Genomic DNA, 24,977 nt, shown 5'->3' with positions numbered 1-24,977 from the left:
TTGTTGTGTAGCCATGTGGAAGACACTACATCGCTACACAGAAAGGATCAAAGCCATACTTAAAAAAAATTAATCTTCTTTCATCTGTAACTTGGATAAGAAAAAAGAGAAACTAAAGGCTGAGATTCCAGACAGAAGGCTCTTCTCGCTAAACTAGACTGGTTTAGACTGGACAGGAAGTATAGAGGACTAGGATAATCATATGGGAAAAGATTAGGGAAGTAAAAGCAATAGGCTTGGAAGACAGATTCATTCCGACATGCAAAGGAAACGTTATAATTTTGAACTCAAATCACTGGGAATTTTTCATTGTTGGAGGAGGAAGTCAGGGAGAGTTTCTAGATTATTTAAGAAAAGGTGATCTTTTTAGTTTTGTGCAATGGGACATCTCTGAGGTGCTATCTAGCACTCCTCTGAAATGCGGGGTAGACTTTATAAGCTGGAATTAGAGCTATATACTGGAAACTGGAAGTAGTTGGCCAATGGACTTAAAGTATATTTGAGATCTGCCCTAGCTGGTTTTGCTCAGTGGATAGAGCATTGGCCTGTGGACTGAAGGGATCCAGGTTTGATTCCGGTAAAGGGTACATGCCCAGGTTGCAGCCTCGATCCCTAGTAGGGTGCATGCAGGAGGCAGCTAATCAGTGATTCTCTCTCATCATTGATGTTTCTCTCTCTCTCTCTCCCTCTCCCTTCCTCTCTGAAATCAATAAAAATATATATATTTTTAAAAAGTATACTTGAGATCTGAATTTTAATCCTTACTAGGGACACACAAGTTCCCTTTGAATGTGATCATCCTCTTGGAAACAGCTTGGAAAATAGCACAATTTAATTAAAATTCAACCTCCAAGTTTTAAACAAAATGTCTGTGGGAGATAAGCCCCACACAAAGGGAAACTTTCTGCTTTAGAAGCCTGTTCAGATAAGGAGACGTCGCAGGGCTCTAATATTGGTATTCTATTTATACATCCACTTGTCATGGTTGGATAAGTTCTCAAAAGATTGGAAATACAATCTTTTGATTCATCCATTTTAGAAGATTCAAATGCTTGAAGAGAATTTGCTACCGTTTTCTAGTTGATTATTACCAAGTAGAAGAAGTATATGGAGGCACAGATAGCCCCCACTAATTCCAATTTCAGATGGCTAAAATGGTAAATGAGTTTCTTGTACTTTTTATACACTTAAGAAGTAGCCAAAATTAGAGTCAGGAGACCTAAAATCTTGTCTTTCTTCTGGCCTAGTCCAGTGTGGAAGCTTCAGTAAGTCCTTTGTCCTTGGTTTCTTTATCAGGTAAAATGGGGAGGGGGAGGGGAATATTTTCAGTTAACTGATCGCATTGGGGTAGAATGCACCTTATATAATAACTAGAGCAGGGGTCCTCAAACTACGGCCCGCCGAAAACATTTATCCAGCCCGCTGGGTGTTTTTGCCACCGCTGTGTGCATAGGAATTTGTTCATAGTTTTTTTTTAAGCTGTAGTCTGGCCTCCAACTGTCTGAGGTACAGTGAACGGGCCCCCTGTTTAAAAAGTTTGAGAACCCCTGAACTAGAGGCTCAGTGCACGAAATTCGTGCACAGGTAAGGTCCCTAGCGGCTGCCGGCTGCCGGCCGGGGCCTTCCTTCATTCTGCGCCGCCCCCTGGTGGTCAGTGCATGTCATAGCAAATGATCGAACTCCTGGTAGGTCCAACTCCCAAGGGGACACTTTGCATATTAGGCTGATATGCCTTACACAGTCACAGAAACACGTGAGGCACATTATAAATGTGTGCCATCTTGGGGAACACAATTCAATAGACATGGAGAAAGGCAGGGAGGGGAAGCAGTCAAGGCAAGTATTGCAAGTATGTGACTTTCAAAATCAATGAAACCTTGGAAGTCTGAGTAGGTTTCCTGAGTGCCTACACCTTCTGGAAACTGGGAAGTCCAGGCTTAAAGAGGGAGGAATTCATCATCCCAATTAAAAAAAAAATTAACTTCCAGACTTAGCTAATGCTGTCTTCTCTTTTAGTGATGACCTTTCAAAGGAAATATCGTCACTGGTCCTGATGAACCCTTTTTCTAGAGGTGACATCGAAGTGGGAGAGAGGCTAATTCACTTGTAAAGAGTTGTCAGGGGAAGCCCCGTTTTCTGTGATCTGCCAACATTGAGTCTCTATTTTTTTAAAAAAATATTTTTATTGATTTCAGAGAGGAAGGGAGAGAGAGAGGGAGATAGAAACATCAACGATGAGAAAGAATCATTGATCAGCTGCCTCCTGCTTGCCCACACTGAGGATTGAGCCTGCAACCCAGGCATGTGCCCTGACCTGGAATCTAACCATGACTTCCTGGTTCATAGGTTGATGCTCAACCACTGAGCCACACCGGCTGGGCCCCGTGCTGAATCTTTGGAGGTGAAAACTTTGTGCATTTTTTCCCCTAGTTCTTCACCAATAGTAACAGAGCCATGAAGAGTCTTTGGCTGCCTACATACAGTTCTTATACCGACTTGCTGGCTTTTTTGAAGTAGTAGTTTAGCAAAGTGAGTTCTTTTAAGTTCCAACTGACTTTCTTCCAAGCTCTGAGGCTATGGGCAGTGGCCAATGCACAGGACTGGGAAGTGCGATATAATGGTGCCTGCAGGCTAGGAATCTGGTCTGTGAAGCATATTGTTATTTACAGAGTATCCATGAAACTTGGCTGGAGACCCAGCCTTCTCTATGGGAGCCAGAATCCGGGTGTCTCTGGCTAATCAGCATGCTTCCACGGAGAAAAAAATGATCACTGCTGAGCAAAGGCACTGCTAATCAATAACGGGGTGGCATCTGCTCCCACAGTTCCGTTTCTAAAAGATCTGGACCGTCACATCCTTTTGAAAATGGAGTCATTCGTGTGTTTTTGCTATTATTCTATTTTGAGCATTGGTAATACTGAAGGCTTCCAAGATTGGCTGTTCCCAAAGATATCTTATTGATTGACAGAAATATCCAGGGAAAGAGACAGGAGTCAACAAAGGCTGTGATGACTCTAGTCTAGCCCCATGGACGGCAAACCGCGGCTCATGAGCCACATGCGGCTCTTTGGCCCCTTCAGTGTGGCTCTTCCACAAAATACCACGTGGGGGCGCGCACGTACAGTGCGATGGAAACTTCGTGGCCCATGTGCAGAAGTCGGTATTTTGGGGAAGAGCCACACTCAAGGGGCCAAGAGCTGCATGCGGCTCGCGAGCCTCGGTTTGCCGAGCCGCAGTTTGCCAACCACTGCTCTAGCCCTTGCCAAACCCAAGGAAGGAAGTAACCTGAGTGTTTTGTGCATCTGATTCTCTCCCAATGTACCCTGGGTATGATCAGGGCTATGTCCAAAACCAGACAGATCTTCCTATGCACACATGCGGAAGGGACAGGAAATATGGCTCCGACGGGAAATTGGGTTTGCATCTCCGTTCTGACCCTCACCATCTGTGCGACAGTGAACGTAAACCTTTTCGACACCCGTTGCCTCTCCTTTCCAGCACGGGCTGTAATCTGCGTCCTTACGTACCCTTCTGAAGAGTAAATGAGATGACATGCAAAACCTACTGGCACCATCAACTCTACTCAGTAATTCATGTAGTGTTCAGTCAGTGATAATTTCCTTTCTCCATCACATTCGGCTGTTTGTATAATGTCCCCATTTTTATGTTCCATGACCTGGCCAGTTGGAGTTTACTCATATGGACAGTAGAACAAAATATTGCTATTTGGCCCACCCAGGATGTGTGGCTCCCAAAGCTTTCAGCCGTTTGGTGAGAAAACAAAACACTGTCTGGATCTGTTTTGAGCAGCCGAGCATTATGGCATCAGTGGTAACTGCTGGAGCACTGGATGTCTGGCCGAGCGGGAGCCACCACCAGGACCCTGGCCTCTCCCAGTGGGGGCACGTGATAACACCAGCCACCCATCATCTGCTACATTCCCTTAGACCAGTGGTCAGCAAACTATGGCTCGTGAGCCACATGCGGCTCTTTGGCCCCTTGAGTATGGCTCTTCCACAAAATACCGATTTCTGCGCATGGGCCACGATGTTTCAATCACACTGTACTTGTGCGCCCACATGTGGTATTTTGTGTAAGAGCCACACTCAAGGGGCCAAAGAGCCGCACGTGGCTCGTGAGCCACGGTTTGCCAACTACTGCCTTAGACTATGACTGAGGTAGAAGCATAGACTGGACAGACTGAAAATGAAGCCATTTACTATCTATAATCCAGATTTGAAAGAAAATGTGAAAATTAGATACATCTAAGATTTAGGTAATTTTCCCTATAGAAGAGAATCTGTAATACGAATACTGCTAACGTTTATGGTCAGTTTATCCTATGACAGTACCAATGGCAGCTTTATGCTTTTACTCTCATCACAAATATGACTTCTGATTTTTATAGCTACAAAAACCAAGGTATAGAAAGGCTAAGTAGCCCTGGCCAGTGCGGGTCAGCTGGTTGGGCATTGTCTTGTACACCGAAAAGTTGCTGGTTCGATCCCTGATCAGGGTTCGTGTCCTGGTTACAGGCTTGATCCCCAGTAGGGCACGTGTAGAAGGCAGCCAATTGCTGTTCTGCTCTCACATTGATGTTTCTCTCTCCCTCTCCTTTCCTCTCCTCTAAAGATCAGTAAAAATGTGTTTTTTTAAAAAAACAGAAAGGTTAAGTAATATAATAATGCTTGTAATAGAGCTTGGATTTAAATCCAGAACCTGTGCCTATTCAGAACTAAAAGACAAACAAAACAAAACAACAACAAAAAGAACACCCATAATATTTCAAATCAGAAAGAAGCTTTAGACACTCTTTCCAAAGGCCCTAGAGTTTTTGTGGGGTTTTTTTTGTTTGTTTTGTTTTGTTTTTAATCTTAGGAAATCTCCAGTGCCAGTTCATTTTTTTTGGTTTTAATACTTGCCTGGGCTTTGAAGAACCATAGGCATTTGGACTCTTGTATTGCAGACAGCTCACAACAGGTCAAGTGCGGGAAGTGTCACTTGAGAAGAGTGAGGCCGTTGGAAGTGTCCTCTGCGAGCCTGGTCCTCTAGGTGGGAAACGGAGGTGTTCTGGAAGCACACAATGGAGCATCACAATTGCTCAGTATCTTGATGCTTTTTTTTTTTAAAGTAAGATTTCCAGTTTTGTCAGCATTTCAAACCTCATTTCCCAGATGGCAAGCCTTGTGCCAGCTTCTGTGTGTACAGCCTGAGCCAGTTGGGATTCATCCAGCTTCTTACCTTTCCCAGCTTCTGGGCTCAGACAAATTCATGCAGTCGGGGTTTAGGGAGCAGGAAATAGACCACTTGGTGCCCCCCCTTTTTTTGTATAAGAAACTTCTTAGCATTAAGTTATTATATTATGAATATAGCACATGCACACAGCAATAAATAAATAAGTGAGCAAAACACAAGGGGTGTAAAAGAAAGGGTTAATTTCTTCTAGATTCTGTGGAGATCCAGTGAGCAAATAATGAAGAAACCGTACTTAGGCAAATCGTAGTCAAACTGCTGAAAAATCAAAGATAAACTGGAATGCTTTGACAGCAGACAGAGAAAATGGGGACATTTCATAATGTTTGAATAACAAATGCATAATTCATCAGAAGCTATACAGGCCAGAAGACTGCGGAACTACATTTTAAAGTGCTGAAAGAAAAAAACAACAAACCACACACATATTTTTTTAGCCAGTACAAGTCTCCTTCAAGAATATGGGAACTGTGGACACAGACAGGGGAGAATGAAGATGGAGGCAGAGATGGGAGTGATGTGTCTCCCGGCCAAGGAACGCCCAGGGCTGCCCGCCGCCACCACCAGCCAGGAGAGAGGAATGGGACAGATTCGCCTTCAAGACCTCCAGAGGGAGCCAGCCCTGCTCACACCTGGGTTTCACACAGAAGTAGCAACTGCATGAACGCTGGCTCTGTTCATTCACGTGCTTGTGGTGATCATTTCACAGTGTATTCATATACCGAGTCATCACACTGTACACCTTCACAAATCTCATTGTGCCACCTAAAGCATAAATACAAAAACAAAGCCAGAGCAAATGAAAATACTTTTTTTTTAGGGAAATGCTGGGAAGTTACTCATTTTTTTCTCCTCTCTCTTTTCCTTCCATCATCATTTATTCCCCCTCTAAAATTACTTTCGATGAAAAATAACCACTATCCTCCACATAACCATCAGCATTTCGTTTTGCAGGTACACCGGTAGCTTATATGCCTTCTCACTTGCTGCTCAGATTCCTGAGAGGCAGGGGTGAGGTTCAGAGAGGGAAGTGACTTACCTAATGGCACACAGCTGGTATGTGAGGACATCAGGATTTGAACCCAATCCAGATTATTTTTATCTTCATTGTACACAGGCAGAAACGGAGACCAAGAGTGGTTAGGTTACTTATATTGTCCTATCCTCCAGAGGGCTCTGTATGATTTTTTAAAAATATGTGTCTTATTATTTTTTCAGTGATCTCTTCACTCCTGTTGTCTAGCGTTTTCTGATGTATTCTTTTACAGTTTAAAACATTTTTCTGTTTTATAGAGATTACAATTAGAACTATTATATGTATTAGGAAGAAGTTTTTTATTCATTCATTCGTTCATTCATTCACTCATTGGTTCAGAGTAGTTTGAATCATAACATTCCATTAAAGAAGTGGTTGTGGCCAGGGGTCTAGATTTACCAGCCAGGATAGAAATGTATGTGAACATATACATACATACAGGATTTCAACCTCAGATATGTTCCCTAATTAGAATTTAGTCTGTCCCTCCTAAATCTCTTAGAATGTCATGTCTATGCCCTAAAGTAATAACCAAAAAGTTTTAAAAAAAATGAGAAACAGAAACTGCCGGGAGCCGGTCCATGCTTGCTGTTTCAAGGGACCTGGCATATATGGCATACTGTTCTTAATATGTTTGCTCACCTTCTTGGCACTATGTGTTTTAACCAAGGTCTCCTCTCTGAGAAAGGTTGTTTCCCCAGGTAGAGATTTTCCCCTGAAGTTAGGGAGGGAATAAAACCTCTTAACTAAGTGCCAGGCGGGTAATTAATCACTTTAACTACGAACAATCATGCTTAAGCTGCATAATCTTTACTCCCTGGAATGGAGATAAGAAACGCCCTAACCTTTGTAATAGAGATTGGTAGGATTGAATCAACTGGTATAAATACAGATGTAGTAAGACAGCAAGAGACAGAACTTAGAATACGGAACCAAGAGAGACAGAACCTAGGCACAGAACCTACACAGAACATTCTCTAGAGACAGAAGAACTTCGCTCGAGAGAACATGGCAAAAGATCCTGGACTGAACCTGACTACAGAAACTGGCAAGAGAACCTGACTAGAACCTGGTGACTGAACCTGGCTGGAGAACCTGGACAGAACCTGGCTGGGGAACCTAGCAAGAGAACATGGACACAGAACCTGGCTGGAGATCCTAAGCAGAACCTCTCTGGAGATCGAGACTAGAACTTGGCTGGAGATCCTGGCTAGGCTGCTGATCAACTGAACGCTGTCTCCGTGTCCTTCCTTCTTCGCCGACTCCTTCCACACTTTTGGGGACCCCTGGACCTGCTGGGGTTGGACCCCGGCAAGAAACATCAATGAGAGAGAAACATCATCAATTGGCTGCCTTCTGCACGCCTCCCACTGGGGATGAAGTCCACAACCCAGGCATGTGCCCTGACCGGGAATCGAACCAGGGACCTCTTGGTTCATGGGTAGATGCTCAACTATTGAGCCACAATGTCCATATTTTTTTTCAAAGATGATAGCACTCAAAAAACTATGACTATAAAAGGACTAAGGGACAGTGTCATATAAAATTTATAGTTCTTTTCCAAGTCATAGCCCACCTACCTTTTTGATTATTATAAGAGGTATATTTCTTTGGTGTAAATATTTGCAATTTGGTGGTATTTATAAGAACAAAACATGCAGAACCAGCCATAGATGATAACTATCTAATTGTTCCCTGACGTAATTAATTTTTGCTAGGCACGCTCAACTGATTTTTAACAATGGCATTAGGATGGATACTGGTAGAATATCTACATGATAAAGTCTTGAGAAACAGTAGGATTGCTTCACAGTTTTGGGCCATTGTTGTGAGGATAGTGTCAGACAATCAAAGAGGCCTGGAACAAGCGCCACGCAGACAAAATATGGGCAATTTCCATCCTGCAAAATTGAAAATAAAAGAGACAAGCATTTTCAGATGACCTGTCGTCAATCTGTGTTAACTTCCCGTCAGATTCAGGGGGGAACAAAAGTGCCCTTTCGGTCCGTGCCTTGACAGAGAGCCATCACTCTCTGACTTCCGGAGAGTAAGTGCTTCTGAGAGCCGCGCTGGCCAGAGCGGCTCTGGAGTGTTAAGTCCATAAAAAAATATTTTCTTTAAGTGGCCTTCACAACCCCACACTTCACAACACCTTCTTAGCTTTGGCTTTCAAGTGTCTTTAATTGAGGGCATACATTTTCTTTAGAAGCTACATTCAAATATCTTTTAAAAATGCTTGTAGAAGTGATTATCTTAATAGAGAATGCCAATGATTGAAGAAGATGCGTGTTACATTTTTGTTCCGTAATTCTTTTCTGTTCTTTTGACTTTTCCTATACATCGACTCACTTTACGAGCTGAATAGGGCTGAGTTAGAATGCCAAAGATGTGACATAACTCAGGAATTAAATCTTACTTATTGATCGTCTACTTTTGTCCATTGGGCCTACTTACAACTAAAAATGATGAACACAACATATAAAAGTCTTGCTCTCAAGATGTCTTTAGCCTGAAGGAAGGGGACAATTAACTAAATATACACGTTTATTTCACAGAGTTACAAGTACTTCATTGCAATGGACTTTCCAGGAAGGCAGTGGTTTTGTCTGTTTTATTCAGTAATGTATCCCATAGTGCCCAGACACGGCCTAGCAGGTGATAGACACTGAATATAGTGCCAATGCCTCACTTTTATTTCTATTACTCAACAAAGGTCTTTTCAGTTTACGGAATCAGTTTGGGATTTGTATTTACAACTTTTGATGGTTACCTGCACGTCATTGCTGGTAATGGACTTTTTCATTAAAATGTGACTTGTTAGCGGAACTACACTGTGTTTTTTTCTTTACTTACTTGGATAAACCAAATTAGTTTTTAATGTGTTTTTTTTAACATCATAATTCTTTGAAAAATAGGTCAACTTAGTTATTATCTTTTGACAGTGTCTGGGAGGTCAAAAAGGAAGAATGTTCCTCCTTCTGCTGAATATCCCCTTTTTTCCTATAGTATGAGTCTTTTATTTATAACTAGAGACCTGATGCACAAAATTCATGCAAGAGCCCTCACATCCCTGGCTTCATCCAGAAGGTCATCCAGAAGGACGTCCAGAAGGTCGTTCAGCTGTCTGGCCTAATTAGTATTACGCTTGTATTATTATAGATTTCCCTCTTGATCTGAATTTATAAGTGAACGGTGATGAATAAATATTGATTAACTCTGAATATCCAAGGGGCAAGACAGTGGGGAGAGGAAGTTGAATGCCTATAATTCAGCAAGTTTTCAAATGGGCGTGATGCATTTTATTAGGTTGCATTTGATTTTGTGTGTGTCGTCTCTTCGTCCCAGCCATCTTTACTGAGTAGCGCTTGGAAGTGCTTTTAAGACAACTCATAGCACAATCAAGGAGATGGACAACCAAACATGTGTCAGAATGAAACTCAAGCTAATCATGCAAATATGGTTTTATGCTTTGTGTCCTTGATTGTCCACACTGACTCTCTGTTTATCATTTTCTCATTTTATAGCTTTGACATTTGCTTTACTGACTCTGCTATGCAGATCATTCCCTTCTTAGAAATTTATCTCTTTGAAGGAAAAGTGATCCTGGATTTTGCCCTGGGGCTAACCTCACAACTCAATCAAGATCTGATAATGAGTGGCGTTAGTCTCAAAACTAATAATTTAAATTATATTCCCACTGGTCCTTCCTTATGCACCATCCTCAACACCAGCTTTGACGATTGCCACAAAGAAACTTCTAACTTGAAACTATTGGGGAGGTTACCATTGCATTTCTCAGTGTCAATCAGGGCTGTTGCTTGGCTTTGCATTGATTTTCAGAGGAACCGCAGGAAAGAAAACATCTATAACAGCCTTCACATTGAATCAATATGTGTATATTGTTGATATTCTGGAAACCCGTTCACCCATCTTATTAATTTATATGTAAGGAGTCGGCAAAGTTAAGGTTTTATTTTGAGATGATAAACCATAATGGATTTAAGCATGTGAAGGTACATATTTAATGCACTTTAATGCTTTACATTCTCACTGTTAAAATGTAGAGCCCTACTAAATAATTCTGTGTAGGAATGCTTACCCTATCACTGCTCTGCTCCCTACAGGGCTATGAATATGTCCTAGTTGGGGCTCCTCTGCTCCAACTTGTTGAAATATTTCCATCTCTGCAAATTTTTCTTTGGTACTGGGATTCCATCAGTCAATGAATTTAAGGCACTACTGTGTTTAAAGCACTACTGTGTATTGTGAATTCAAAGATGGAAATAAGGCTTGGTTTTGTTTTCCACAGAAAATTTAAGGCTAGTGCTTCACGGAAAATAACTTGGGAAATGAAGATATAATCATTATTGTGGCTATTACAGGTCTATTCTTGTTATTGTTGATGTTGAGTTTTGTTTCTCATCATGGAAATCAACTTTGAATCGTACAAAATCTATGCCATGGGCACTGCTATTCATTTTATATTTAAAGGATGCAAATAGACCAGCCACTTTGAATAATAATTGACTAATATTTATTGATAAATTATCAGTGAAAAGCCACATCCCAATGTTTTTATTGCCTTATCTCTTTTAGTGCAACAGAGCTCTGATGTAGGTATTTTATCAATGCTTCTTCATACGTGAGGAGACTGAGCTTTAGAGACTTCTTTCCAAACTCAGACACTCAGTGAATATTGGAATTCTCAGTGCAACTTTGATCTTCCTCACCTGGAAGTGAGCATTGGCTTTGGGGTGCTGGTTTAGGAGGAAAAGAAGAGCAAGTTAAATATGAACTATTCATCCAGAAGCTTGGGATCTAGTTGAGCTTTTAATGCTGACAATGACTGTAAATATTATTATGAGTGGTGCCATTCATAGTGATGTAAATATATATATATTATATATTAGAATATATATGTATATATTAGGATTTATTCAGAGAATATATGTGTCCCTATTGTTCTATTCCTTTTATGGATTACTGTCCTAAAATAATAGAATTAAGAATATTAAATTGAGGAGATCCTCTGAAAGATCAGACAGATGAAGCCTTACATTTTACCAATAGCAAAGCTATAGATTAGAGAAGAGAGATTATTTTTCTCCAATATAGACTTGTTTTCTTTACTTTTATTTTTTATATCGATTGGTTCTTTTCTCCTAGCAGAAGGTGAATTGTTTAAGAATAGACATTGTGCCTATCATGCCAGAGCTCACTAACAATGTTTGTCTGTAATATATTAAGTGAGTGAAATTACTTTCATAACATTTTGATATACCTCATACATACTATTTAGATAACTTTCCAATTTAAGTGATGTCTAACGATAATCAATGAGATAATTTCTGTAATGGCTTTAAATGTGTGAAGGTTTGCATTTTCTTGGGAAATGAAGATATAATCATTATTGTGAATACTATAGGTCTATTCGTATTATTGTTGATGTTGAGTTTTGTTTGATGTTGAGCATAAGCCTCCAGGTTATATCCCTTATCATCAAATGGCCAATCTGTCTTTTGTCTCCATGTTGAAAATAGTGATAATAAATGTTAGCTAATATACTTATTACTTTTATCAATGAGTTGCTACAAAATCCTTGGCCATGGCCCCAAGTGCTTTTATAAGTACAGTGGGGCCTTGACTTACGAGTTTAATTCGTTCTGTGATGGAGCTCGTAACTCAAATTACTCGTATGTCAAATCAACAGTGAACGAGTGAGACACATGATGCTGGGCTGATGTTGTGGCGTTCACTGTGACGTTCGCTGCGCCAACTAGCTGTGGGGTATCTGAAGCTGGCTCGTAACCCGAATTTTAGCTCGCAAGTCAAAGCAAAAAATCGGCCGAGAGACGGCTCGTATCTTGAAAAACTCGTTAGTTGGGACACTCGTAAGTCAAGGCCCCACTGTATCTCAATGGATCCACAAACCAATCCCATGCTGGAGGTGATATTATTCTACCAATTTTATAGGCGAGGAAATGAAAGCTTAGAAAAATTAGATAACTCACACGAGTCAGTAAGGAGCAGAGCTGGAATTCTTCTCCTTGAGTCACTCTTTGCTATGTTGGTGTCTTAATTATTTACTTGATAGACTTTGCCATGATGTGCAATTATCTACTTTGTCTTTCCTTTTTTCTTCCACCAAAACTCAAGCTTCACAGCAGTAGAGCCTATTTCCATGTTTTCTTTGTTGCATTCCAGCCTGTAGCATAGTGCCTGCCACACAAAAGACACTTCTCACTTAAATCGTCAGTACTTGCTGAAAGAATGAATGGATATTAATCCCAAAGTCACATCTGGGGCCACGATACACATGAGAGAAAATTCCCACTGAACAGACTTATCCATTTTAAGGGCGGATATTCGGGTTTTAATGTAGGTAATGATTTCAGTTGCTAAATGTAGAAGTGAGGTAATTTCATAAGAATTTTATGTTACAGTTTAGTATCCTGAATTATTGAGTCTCAAGAATGCAGTGTGGAAATGTGACTTAATTACTGCCATCATATATTTGAGGGAAACTGTAATGTGAGGGGTGACCAGCTGTTCCCCATCTGCACCGAGTATAGAACAAGAGGGAAAAGGCTTATATCAAAAGCCCAAAAATGGAGCCAGCCTCAGAAAGGGCTGGGGCAGTTTTTGGACATGCTATCAGAATCTGTTTTCCACATGTTTTTCGTTTACTGCATCTCTTTATGCTGTCAGATGATGTGCCCAATAATCCGACTCTTCTTTCTGATCCTCAATAGCCTTGAATCATCAAAGGCTAAGTTACCAAGAACAAGCTTCCCAGGCCATGACCATCACTGTGAACGGCGCCACTCGTAGGATGAATTCTGTATGCTCTTGTACCAGCCAGTAGGAGGGGTGATAATTGGTTCTATACACGAGGCAATTTGCAGTTTGTGACAAAGTAAGGGACTTGCTTGAATATCATTTAGACGGTATGACTTGGCTGGGTTTAATTTTCTTAATGCATTTGTACATCTCATGTTTCATAATAATACTAGGGAATAGATGTAATCTTCCAAAGTGATGATCAACTTTGAAATGGACAATTAGTTGAGTCAAATATCCAAAACTGTAATTGATTATACAAGACAGAAATATCATCTTCTCTGGCATTCTCATAGATATTAAAGTGAAAGAATATCGGGTGGGTTTGCTTTTTTCACTCTAGTAGGGCTGCATTCTGTGTTTTATTTGGTTTGAGCTCATCAATGAGGGCAGTGCATAAACCTTTCCTTGGCATTAACCCAACGTAGTTTCTCATGTACCGTTTAATTCAATTCATATTTTTGGGTGCCCACTCCACTTCAGGCTACTTCAGGTGGCACTTTGGGTGGCCAGCAATAAAGGCAACATCTCAGCCAAGTTGCAAGCAGAAGCTCAGTCCCAGCTCTGGTTACTCACAGTGGCCAAGCCCTAATAAACATCATGTGACAGTAAAGTATTTCCAATATGTTTCACAGGTGAAGGAAATAGGGTGCTGTCTGCACGATCCAGGTAGGAGAGTCTTTAGTGAAATGTTGTTGTTGTTTTTTGTTTTTGTTGTGTTTTTTTTAAGACAGAATCTTTGGGAGGGGGTTATTTTTTATTTTTACATATATATTTTTTTATTTTTTTTAAAATTTTTTATTGATTAAGTTATTGCATATGTGTCCTTATCTAGGGAAGTGTTTTAGGAACACGGCTCTCGTCAGTTCAGATCCTGCCTCTTCCAGTTATTTGCTTTATGACTGAACAAGTTACTTAACATTTTTTTTGTAGCACAATTTCCTAACCTTCTGAGTTGGGATAATAATAGAAATGCTTATAGGGTTGTGGTGAGGATGAAATGTTCTCTCTCTGGGTATGTACTAGTCTACACCTGCTCTTACAAAAGAGGTTGGCAAACTACTTTGTGGGCCAAATTCAGCCAGCTGTCTGTTTTTGGATGGGCCAGAAATAGATTGGAAAAAAATTTTGAAATATATTTTTTGATACATGAAAATTATATGAAATTCAGTGCCCATTTATTCGGTGGCCATGACTAACACAGTCGTGCTCATTTGCTCATGCATTTATTGTCTATAGCTGCTTTGACTGTACAAAGGCAGGGTTGAGTAGTTGTGACAAAGTCTGCAAAACCTAAAATATTTATTATCTGACCATTTACAGAAAAAAAATGTGTTGAACTCTGGTTTATAACACTATCTGACATAAAGTGAAATCTGTAAGTTGTTACCATTATTATTAACCATTTTCTAGGTTAAATAATTATTTGGCTTGAACTTTTACATGAACACCTCTTCATTTTAGAAGCTAAATGTGTTGAATTAAAGAGTATTTATATGAGCCCTGGCTGGGTAGCTCAGTTGGTTAGAGCATCATCCCAATATGTGGGTTCAATCCCCAGTCAGGGCACACATGAGAAGCAACCAATGAATGCATGGATGAGTGGAACAACAAATTGATATCTCTCTCTCTCTCTCTCTCTCTCTCTCTCTCTCTCTCTCTCTCTCTCATAAAAAAAGAGGATTCATGTGGTTGTGAATTACAAGCATATATCTGATTCAGGTGCCTGTCTCTTTGTTGTATCTTAGAATTTCATCAAGAATGAATATATCTCAAACCATTGGTCTAGGCAGGTGAACTTCTGAAGCTTCGTGGATCAAAATAAGTTTAGTAACTGGTCTAACTATATGATGATCACATCACAGAATATAGTTGTAAATTGTTAATGGAAGCTCATGGGTTTTATCCATCAAAATCCTCTCCTTTCAGCCCACCCAAGGGAAAGGAATGATCTAGGAGAATACCTGACTACTGTGCACAAAGAGCAGTTAGAATTAGACCCCTGGGGCAGACCCAATTATCACCTCTATTGGGATCTAACTCAAACCCAGTGTGATGGTAGGCCAGCATGATCTCTGGTGCAAGACCCCTCGCCAAGGTCTCTAATTGGAGACCCATTTTGATACCATGATCACTCAACCCATTTGAGGAAGTGTTCGATAGACCATTATTTCAAACTCTGCTACGAAGTGTTTCTTTAACGAGATGACTCGTTCGTTCTGCTATTATTTATTCATGGGTAGACTTTGTATATAAATTGCTTCACTTACTGCTTTTGGGCTCCCAATTCCGAAGCTCTCTTTTGAAAATCAATAACACCTATCTTCTGAGGGAAACCCTCTGCAAAGCAAGCTGAGATGGCTTTTGTTATACTTCTTGGCATTAATTATTCATGGTTATTTATTGAATAATTCAACATGTTATATGATAATTTTGGAATTCTCTACCATGTTACGGAAAAGTGAGGACTTTTTGGGCCATCCATTGATTCGTGCCAACTGAAGCTATTATCAGCGAGAGCATACAATCTGTAAGAAGGTGACATTCAGGTTTCAGGTCTTCATTAAATAAAATAAAGACGATGTGTGTATTCCGTGGTCTTCCAGGAGAACAGGGAGCTTATTTCTATTCTAACTGTACTGTAAGTAAAGGGGTGTTACCAGTGTAATAAAAGGAACACTTTCTTGTGTGATAAAATGTCAATAAAACAATATAGTAAAACAGCTTTCCTCTATAGTTAAATGACATAAACATTTCCCACAAGGTAGTCTCTACTTCTTCTAATTTTTTTAAAATCTTAACTCACAAAAAAAGCCAAGTGATTTCTTTAGTATTTGTTTGTGTTATTTCTAATTATTTCTGTGTCATCATTCAGTTTTATTCCATGATTTATTTCTCTGTTCTGACACAGTTTTATATTAACTGTCTTTTTGATGTTTATGGATCTTTGTAACTTCATAACCCTACCAATTAAATAATATATAAACCAATAATAAGCTACAATATCACCTAAGCTCTTTGATGTAAAAAGCAGCAAATAGTTTCTTGAAAAACACAGATAGCATTTATTTTTCTTAAATATACCCATTAGAATGGAACTATTACTGTATCCTATTGTACATCACAAACAACCAAATATAGCATCGACCTATAGTTTAAAGATTATGTCAAGGCAATATTTAGTAATCTACTAAAATTTACTATAATTTTATAGTAAATTCATAACATACTTGATAAACTGGTTATTGTTTGAAGACCATGACAAAGGAATTTTACATGCCTGGAGAAGAGTACTATACAGATTTCATATGTACATAATTAATAACTATAAAAGTTATAGAGAGGATGCTTAAAATCAGTCCTGTATGGTTCTGGTCTGGTAGCTCAGCTGTCTAGATGGTCCTGATATGCCAAGGTTGCGGCTTCGATCCCCGGTTAGGGCACATACAAGACCTAAATATTGTGGAACAAATTTATGTTTATTAAGGAAGTAAACAAAGTTAATTCTTGCAAGGGCAAACCAGATTTCCAAAATAAGTTATCTTTATGTTCCACCCCACCTGCCTATGAAGCTTTTAAAAATCACAGCCCTGTGTGGTAGAAGGGGCAGATGTACCACAGCCAGCATAGATACAAGACCGATTTATTTTTATTGACTGATTTAAGGGAGAGAAAATTGATTTGTTGTTCCACTTATTTATGTATTGGTTTATTCTTGTATGTGCCATCGTCATGACTGGGGAGGAGGCTGCTATTGGACTCCAGCGGGTACAGGTTAAGGATGCTGCTAACCATCTTTTACAATACCCCTGACAGCCCCTATGACAAGGATTTATCTGCTCCAAGAAATAAGTGACACAGTCGAGAAACCCTAGTCTAGAATGATGGGAAGGGACAAGCAGAGGAGGGAAGCTTGAGAATCACTGTGGCAACCCTACAGCTGAGCAACTGCATTCTGGGTGGTGACACCTTTTAAATATGCCACCCATTAGATGTCTAATTCAGTAATCCCATTGGATTGAACATCTAGATAAAGCTTCATAAAGGCATATTGAATGAATAAATCATAGAGTGTCAAGTGTTAATAAGAGACAGATGGTACCCAGCCTTCATTGTACTTTTCTACCCCTTACTCATTGAAAGAATAATCAATGTTCCCAGGTTGGATCTTAGCTCTGGTTCCTGGCTGCATAATCTGCAATTGTTACTGAACCCATGAAATGGAGGTAATGATATAGCTTCCCTTACAATTGTTGTGAGAATTAAATGAGAATGTTCAATAAATAGACAGTGTCCTGCACAGTCTCTGAATAAATGGCAACTATTAATCAGAGAAGATCACATTATGCTCCAGAATGATGTGTCATGGCGCGTCTGTGGCCCCATAAATTACAGAATCATTATATCTCACACGGAGACAGAAATGGAAATGATTACCTCTTTTGATGGAGAGCTATGTTGTGAATTACTTTTCTTAAACCTTTGGATAGATGAGTTATGTGTGAAAAGCCCCAGAACGCTAAGTGTTTTTATAAGATTTGTTACGGGTAAGGAATGGGCGAGCATAAATGAGATCAGTCCGAAAAGATTACCCTGGAAACTTGCTGATGTGCAGGTCTGCCAAGGTAGTGACAGATCATAAAACTACTGAGAAACACAGAGGTATGGGGCCCTGGAAATATAAAAGGCACTGTCCTGGGCCTTTGTAAATGCAGCTTTTTGCAGGGTGGACGCTGCTATACTGCTATGCTTAGCATCATGCTTCCTTTTATGAGTGGTGCTGGAAATTGGCCTGAGTTCGGATAAAGGTAAGAATGATCAGTGGTGATTATGGCGCTATTACTGGGCCAGTACCAGGTAGTTGTGATGGGTCAAAAGTTTGAAATAAGCTCCAATGTTCAAACTCTGCTGCCTTAGAGCAGTGTGACCTTGAGGAGGTTCAGTATGTCCGGTAAACTTGACCTCTGTACAAAAGCGATATTGATGATACCTGCTGCTTCACCATTTTGATTAAATTGGGTAATTTATGAGAAGCACTTTGTATAGTGCCTGGGACTATGAACATTATCATCATCATCGTCGTCGTCATCATCATCATCATCATCATCACCATTTATCTTTTTTACCCTCATCTCTTAAAAGCTTTCTGTTGTTGAAGTAATTTGAACCACTTCACTTTTTAGCTTTGTTTAAAGGAAGAATGTTTATGTGGTTCTTCTGTATGTTTTTCCAACTTCAACATTATTAAGTTTCTGGATTACTGTGTCTATTTTGTATAAGTTTTCCCATTATATGAGTTTTCTCACTGTTTGGAAAGAGAGGATCTGTCTGTCTGTGGGTTTTCCCATTTGTAATGATTAAATCTGATAATTAATATCTATAGAATCTCTCCTCATTAAAGAATCTGTCTTTTATTTACTTTCTTGCCAATATCTACTTCAATTTGAATAATTAATTAGTCAAACAGTATTCATGACTGCATTTGGCTTTAGAAGAGCTTGAATGTTTAAAACGTGGACATGTATGAACTGAGGTTCTTTTTGGTTTGTCTGACTTTTCCGAAAGTGGGAGATGGGGTAGATGATAGCAGAAAGCTACTCACAAACACCCCAAGCTGACCATGCATCCATGAAAATGTTCCTGTATTTGTATTTGATATCAGCTCTTAAGGTAAAAATGACCTAAAGGCAGACACTTCCTGCTCTCCTACCCATGACAGGTATAGTGAGTTAATTATAACATTCATTTTCACTGGCCTCAGAATACTTTTTAATTCATAGTGGGAGCAGCCACTATCCATTGATTAATTCCTGCAAGCTTAATGAAATCTCTTCCTCATCTCCACTTGTACAGAGATCCGAAACTGCTGGCATGGACTCTAAGAAAACTAGCAGAAGTAATTTAAAATACTTGGATTGGACCAAAAAATTACCTGCAAAAAGTTTAGAGGGAAGAGATAACACAACAGGGACTTTTATAAGGAAGCCATTAGCTTGTTGTAAGAGTTATATATATCAACAAACACAAACGCTGGTGTGATGGGAGCCTAGAGGATCGATTGACTGGCGATCATGTGAGGGCATCTGAGGACACACAATTTTGAGAAACATACCACAAATATGAAAAAATCCACTTTTATGACGTCTGAATTTGGTGTATTTGATGGCTAATATTAATAATCAGGGATGTCTAATGACCTCTAGTTTATCACATAGACACTCCATTCACTCATTTCCACCCCCACCCCCCCATTCCGTCAATTATCTAAAGGGAGAGATGGGTCATAAAAACCAAGTCACAATTATCTGTATTTGTATGAAAAAGAAAGATATTCCTGAGTTTCCTAAGTATGCAAAAATATCTTAAATAAAGAGAGTGGAGAGGAGTGTGTGAACTTGAAGTTGTTTTTATTTTTTGTTTGTTTGTTTTGTTTGTTTGTTTTAGTTGCTGTTCTTGTGTCTGTTCTTTTGTTTTATTGACTTGGTTGTTGGGTCCTTACTGTGCAGAGCTACCAAACAAGCCGTGGATGTGGCATCCACCGGGCCATCCTGCCAGAGCAGCAGTGTCCAGGCTGGTTCTGCTCCTTTGATTAGGAATGTACAGGGCGCACACCAAGGCTTGAGACCGTGTGTAGCTATTTCCTCGCCGAGTCCACAGTGCTACAGCTTATCAGGTTCTCCTCATTGGATAATCATGAAAACATACTTCCTGACTGTCTGTAGATGTCAGACAACTACTTTGATTATTTTTTGTCTTATACTGTTTCACTTAATCCTCAAAACAATCCTGTGAAAATTAGTCCTGTGTAGTCCAGTTTCTTAATGTATAAATTAGAGATTGAACTGGATCTTAGGGATTCACATATACAAGTAGGGACAACAAAATCTGATGATATGAAACTCTAATTCTACTCACATTTCTAGTGTGTCACAAGAAATGCTAGAAAATAAATCTTTAAAGATCTCTACTACCAACATCTTGATGACGAAGAGCATTTTAGAACCTGCTTTATGCCTTTCCCTTAACTTTAAAATAAAAATGATGACTTGAAGAGAATAATATATTGCTCCAAAGAGTGTTTTTTGTTGTTGTTGTTGTTGTTTGTTTGTTTCTAGATGGAGCTGAAGGATATTTCAGAATTCAGGCGTCTTCTGTAGCCTCAGAATTATTATTCTAAATTAGAAATGTAAAGACCCATAGCAAAGCAATTATTTTTTTAAAAAAAGCAAAAATGATGGCAAAAGTTTAAATGTGAATCAATAGTCAAAGATATACTAACATGAATTTACTCTTAGCACTCAATTTGAAAGATAGTTTTATTCTTTCCAACAAATGATATGGAAGATAGATTTTGGTAGGCTCTATATTAATATATATTCTAAATACACACCCACTCATATATGCACATGAGATATTATTATCTAACTCAACCTTAGATGAGTCCCATGAGTGGGACAGTGAGGGGGTAGTTGGCTCCATTTGATGGTGAGGAGATGGGTTCAGAGAGGTTATGTAACCTTGGACAAGCATCTCAGTCATTCACCCTTTTATTCATTCTGTCTTTCCTTCAACAACACAACAATATGGGAATGAAGAAGTAGAGAAGGAACCAGAGCAAGTAATCCTACCACATCTAAAGCACTATCTCCTTAAATGGTCATATCAACTACCAAAAACTCTTATATAATCCTGGTTCTCACTCTTGGCTTGCTTTTCACTGGCTGTGTGATTTTGTGTATGTATGTAACTAGTTAATCGTCTTAAAGCCCCAGTTTCTTTATCTATGAGATGGAGTTAACAATGACTCCTCAACCACCCCACAACACTGGCTTTCTTATACCCTGTGTCATCAACAGTCATCTCTCTATTTTTCAGGCCCAGCAGAATCACAACATACTGGGCTTCAAGAGCTCAGTGAATACTGTAAATACATAATTTCAACACGGTACAGTGAACTTTATGAGAGTTTAAGCAGAGAGGAGACAATTTTTTTCTGCCTGAGAGAATTGTCACATCAGACTCATCCCAGACTCAAATCTAGTTTTCAAAGAATCTTTACAAATGTATCTATCTATCTAATCTCTCTCTACATATATTATACTACTTATCTAGCTTTTAATCACAATATTCTCAAGATATTGTGGAAGATTCCCTATAAATGCCCATTAGTTTTAGTGCTAGCATATTTTTAAAATAGCCTTAAATTTATATATAAGCACTAGAGGCCCGGTGCACTATAATTCGTGCACTCGGGAGGGGGAGGGGTGCTAAGCCTGGCCTATGCCCTCTGGCAGCCCAAAAGCCCTCAGGCAATGTCCACCATCAGTTGGACATCCTTAGAGCTGCCAAGGAGCCAGGAGAGGCTCCTGCCAACGCCACTGCGCTCACAGCCATCAGCCCGGCTTGTAGCTGAGCAGAGCTCCCCCTATGGGAGCGCACTGACCACGATGGGGCAGTTCCTGCATTGAGCATCTGCCCCCTGGTGGTCAGTGTGCATCATAGTGACCAGTTGTTCTTGATTGTTACACTGTTAGGGTCAATTTGCATATTACCCTTTTATTATATAGGATAAGGAGACAGGAGAAGATTTGACTCTGGATGGTGGACACATGGGGAAACATAGATACCCATATCTGAAACCAATATGTTCATGTTGACCAATGTCACCCCAATCAATTTAATAAATACAAAAAATTTTATATGAGAAATTATTCACTCTGTAGATAAAATACTGTTGCTTATGAATGCTGGAATGTGTAACTTTCTTGTAACTTCATTTTTTACCAAATCTTGTTTTGTAAAAGGAAGCTACATACATGAACAGGCGCTTTTATAGAGGGAGGTGCAAGACCAGACACATACACCCAGTGACAACTGAAGGGGTTTTTTTGGTGAACAAGTGAGAATGTTTTGCTTTCATTAATGTCTCCTGAATAGACATGCACAATGTATACACAGAAGGAAATAATAACCAATGGCAGTGAACACTTATGCATCATTAAGGACGAATGCAGAATTTCAAGGAAAATTCCCAACAGAGGATGTATGTCATTGAAACTCCTTCTGGGACCCGTGGCAGGCCCTGATTGCTCTAAGCCATTTAAAATGGAACCTGCAAAACCTTAGCAGGATAATTACATGATGGAAAACAATTCTTGTTAAGAAGCTGCCTTATTAGCTTACAAGTGGCCTTCCTCTCCCTCGTTTCTAGCATTTCATGGTAGTTTTCTGCTGGAGAAACTTTAAAATACTGTTGACAAATTAATGAAAAGGCTTTATGCAAAGGCCAGTCTCCCTTTGGCAAGCATTTGTAATGTTGATGAAAAGCAAGTGCTATTTCAATGTGTGTCCCTTAGAAATAGTCAACAATCACGTCAAGTCCTTAACTAAAGTGCTATTGCATAAAAAAATACAAGTACAGATGCAAAAAGAGCAAAGATAGTGATCTTTAGAAAAGGGGTTTGCAATTTTGCTTTATAAAATTAAATCACTACTTATCCAAAACGTATATTACTACATTCATATATCGCATTGATATTTTAATAGTAGATTTATGATCTTGTTGGTGTATATTTAAAATAAGTAGTACATGAGGGATAAATGAATATACTACTACTGTTTATTTATTCATTCATTCATCACTTGATGGAATTTTAGTTTTTTTTCCTTCTTTGGGCTACCATGAATAATGTTGTTATAAATATTCATGTGCAAATATGTGTGTGTGTGTGTGTGTGTGTGTGTGTGTGTGTGTATTTGCTTTCCTTTCTCTTGGGTATAGAGCTAGGAGTAGAATAGCTGGGTCACGTGATAATTCTATGTTTACTCATTTGGGGAACTGCTGGATAGTCTTCCAAGGTAGATGCAGCATTTTATTTTTCTCCCATGATTGTATGAAGGTTCTGATTTCTCCACATTCTCACCAATACTGTCATTATCGGACATTTTGGTTCTAATAATCCCAGTGGGTACAAATGGTACCCCATTGTGGTTTTGATCCATAAAAATTTTAACTCATTTTATTAACAAAAATAAAAGAACTTATTACTATTTCATTACAGTCATGATTTAGAAAGAATTGAAATAGTTATAGGTCTTAAAATAAACATAATTATCATATGTGATAAATTGTTCTTCACATAGTTCTTATAGACATTTCATATTACATTTATTTACATGGGTTTTATATTTATTTTATAAATTCAGGTGTTAAGACTGTTAAGTGTTTTAGCTGGTTGTGTTGCTTACAGAAAAGCTATCATCTGAAAAATTAAACCTGTGCATTACTAGTTACTGAATTTAGTTTATAGTGGTTTCTCAGGTATAGCTTTGATGATCAGAAATGGGATTGGTTTGTAATTATCTTTGGGGACTGACATTGCCAAATTAACTATCAAAATTACTAGTGACCCGTTGCATGGATTCATGCACATTGAAAGGAAATTAATTAGAAGGTGGCTGGCGGGGCAGGACTGGGCGAGATGGGCTGGACACCCCTGGAGCCAACCTCCCACGGTCCCTCCCTGGCATCTGCGGAGTGAGTGGGGTCCCTCTGGCAGGTGGGGTCCCTTGGCCTGGCCATGTGGGGATCAGGCCAAAACCAGCTCTTCGACATCCCCTGAGGCGTCGCAGAGTGCGAGAGGGCACTCTGCGAAGTTGTTGTCGTACAGGGTGTAGATCGCAAACGCAAGTGTGCAGTAAACCAGATTCGGGGCTGTCAGTGCCCCAGCAACAACATAACCCATGGCTGAAGGTGGAATCCTGCGGCCTCACGAGGAATCGGGCTCCCTCCTCTCTGGTTTCGGGGTGCATCACCAGAGAACCGCAGCTGCCAAGTCACTGCAGCTCAGCAGCTCCTGCGTTGAGCGTCTGCCCCCTGGTGGTCAGTGCATGTCATAGCGACTGGTCGGATGGGCAGAGGGACCCTTAACATATTAGCCTTTTATATAGAGAGATTATATTTGATTAAAAGAAATAATTAAGGTTTAGTTCTTTGTGTGGTCAGAAGCAGTTAAAAAAAGTGTTAGAATTATTTGCTCTTTAATATTTTGATAGAATTCTCTTGCTGAAGAGTTTGGGGTTTGTGGTGGGCAGACTAGTGGGCCCCCTAGCCATGTCCATGTTTGAATCCCTAGAACCTGTGAATATATTAGGTAACATGGTGGCAAAGGAGGAGTAATGTTGTAGATCAAATTAAAGCTGCTAATCAGTTAACTAGTGGGCCCCTAGCCATGTCCATGTTTGAATCCCTAGAACCTGTGAATATATTAGGTAACATGGTGGCAAAGGAGGAGTAATGTTGTAGATCAAATTAAAGCTGCTAATCAGTTAACAGTAAAATAAATATTTCATCCTGGTTTATCAACGTGGGTTCGTCTTTTAAATTATGTGTCTTTTAAAGAGGAAGATGGAAGCAGAAGAGGTAGGAGACAGACAGATGTGAGGCCGCTCTGCTGCTGGTTTGGAGGAAGGGACATATGCTAAGGAAGGCAGGTGGCTTTCACAGCTGGAAAAGGCAAGGAAACAGACTCTTAGGACCTTGATTTTAGCCCAGACAGACCCCTTGCAGGCTTCTGACAGCCAGAACTATAACAATAAATGTGTGCGATTTTAAGTTACTAAGCCCGTGGTAACTTATTACAGCAGCAATAGGAAACGATATATAGTTTATACATATGCATAGTTATAGTTATGTATGTAAATGCTTGTGTATATATACATATGTATTAGAGTTGGCAACATCAGTATGACTTCATATTTAGATGAATATCTATTAGTATATCAGTTTGAATTCATGAATCCAAAACTACTATGCACATAAGGTAGTTTCAGAATTACTAATTTACTC

This window comes from Myotis myotis, unplaced genomic scaffold (assembly GCF_014108235.1).
Source record: "Myotis myotis isolate mMyoMyo1 unplaced genomic scaffold, mMyoMyo1.p scaffold_m19_p_19, whole genome shotgun sequence".
NCBI classification, from domain to species: Eukaryota; Metazoa; Chordata; class Mammalia; order Chiroptera; family Vespertilionidae; genus Myotis; species Myotis myotis.
Note: the sequence above shows the minus strand (reverse complement) of the source record.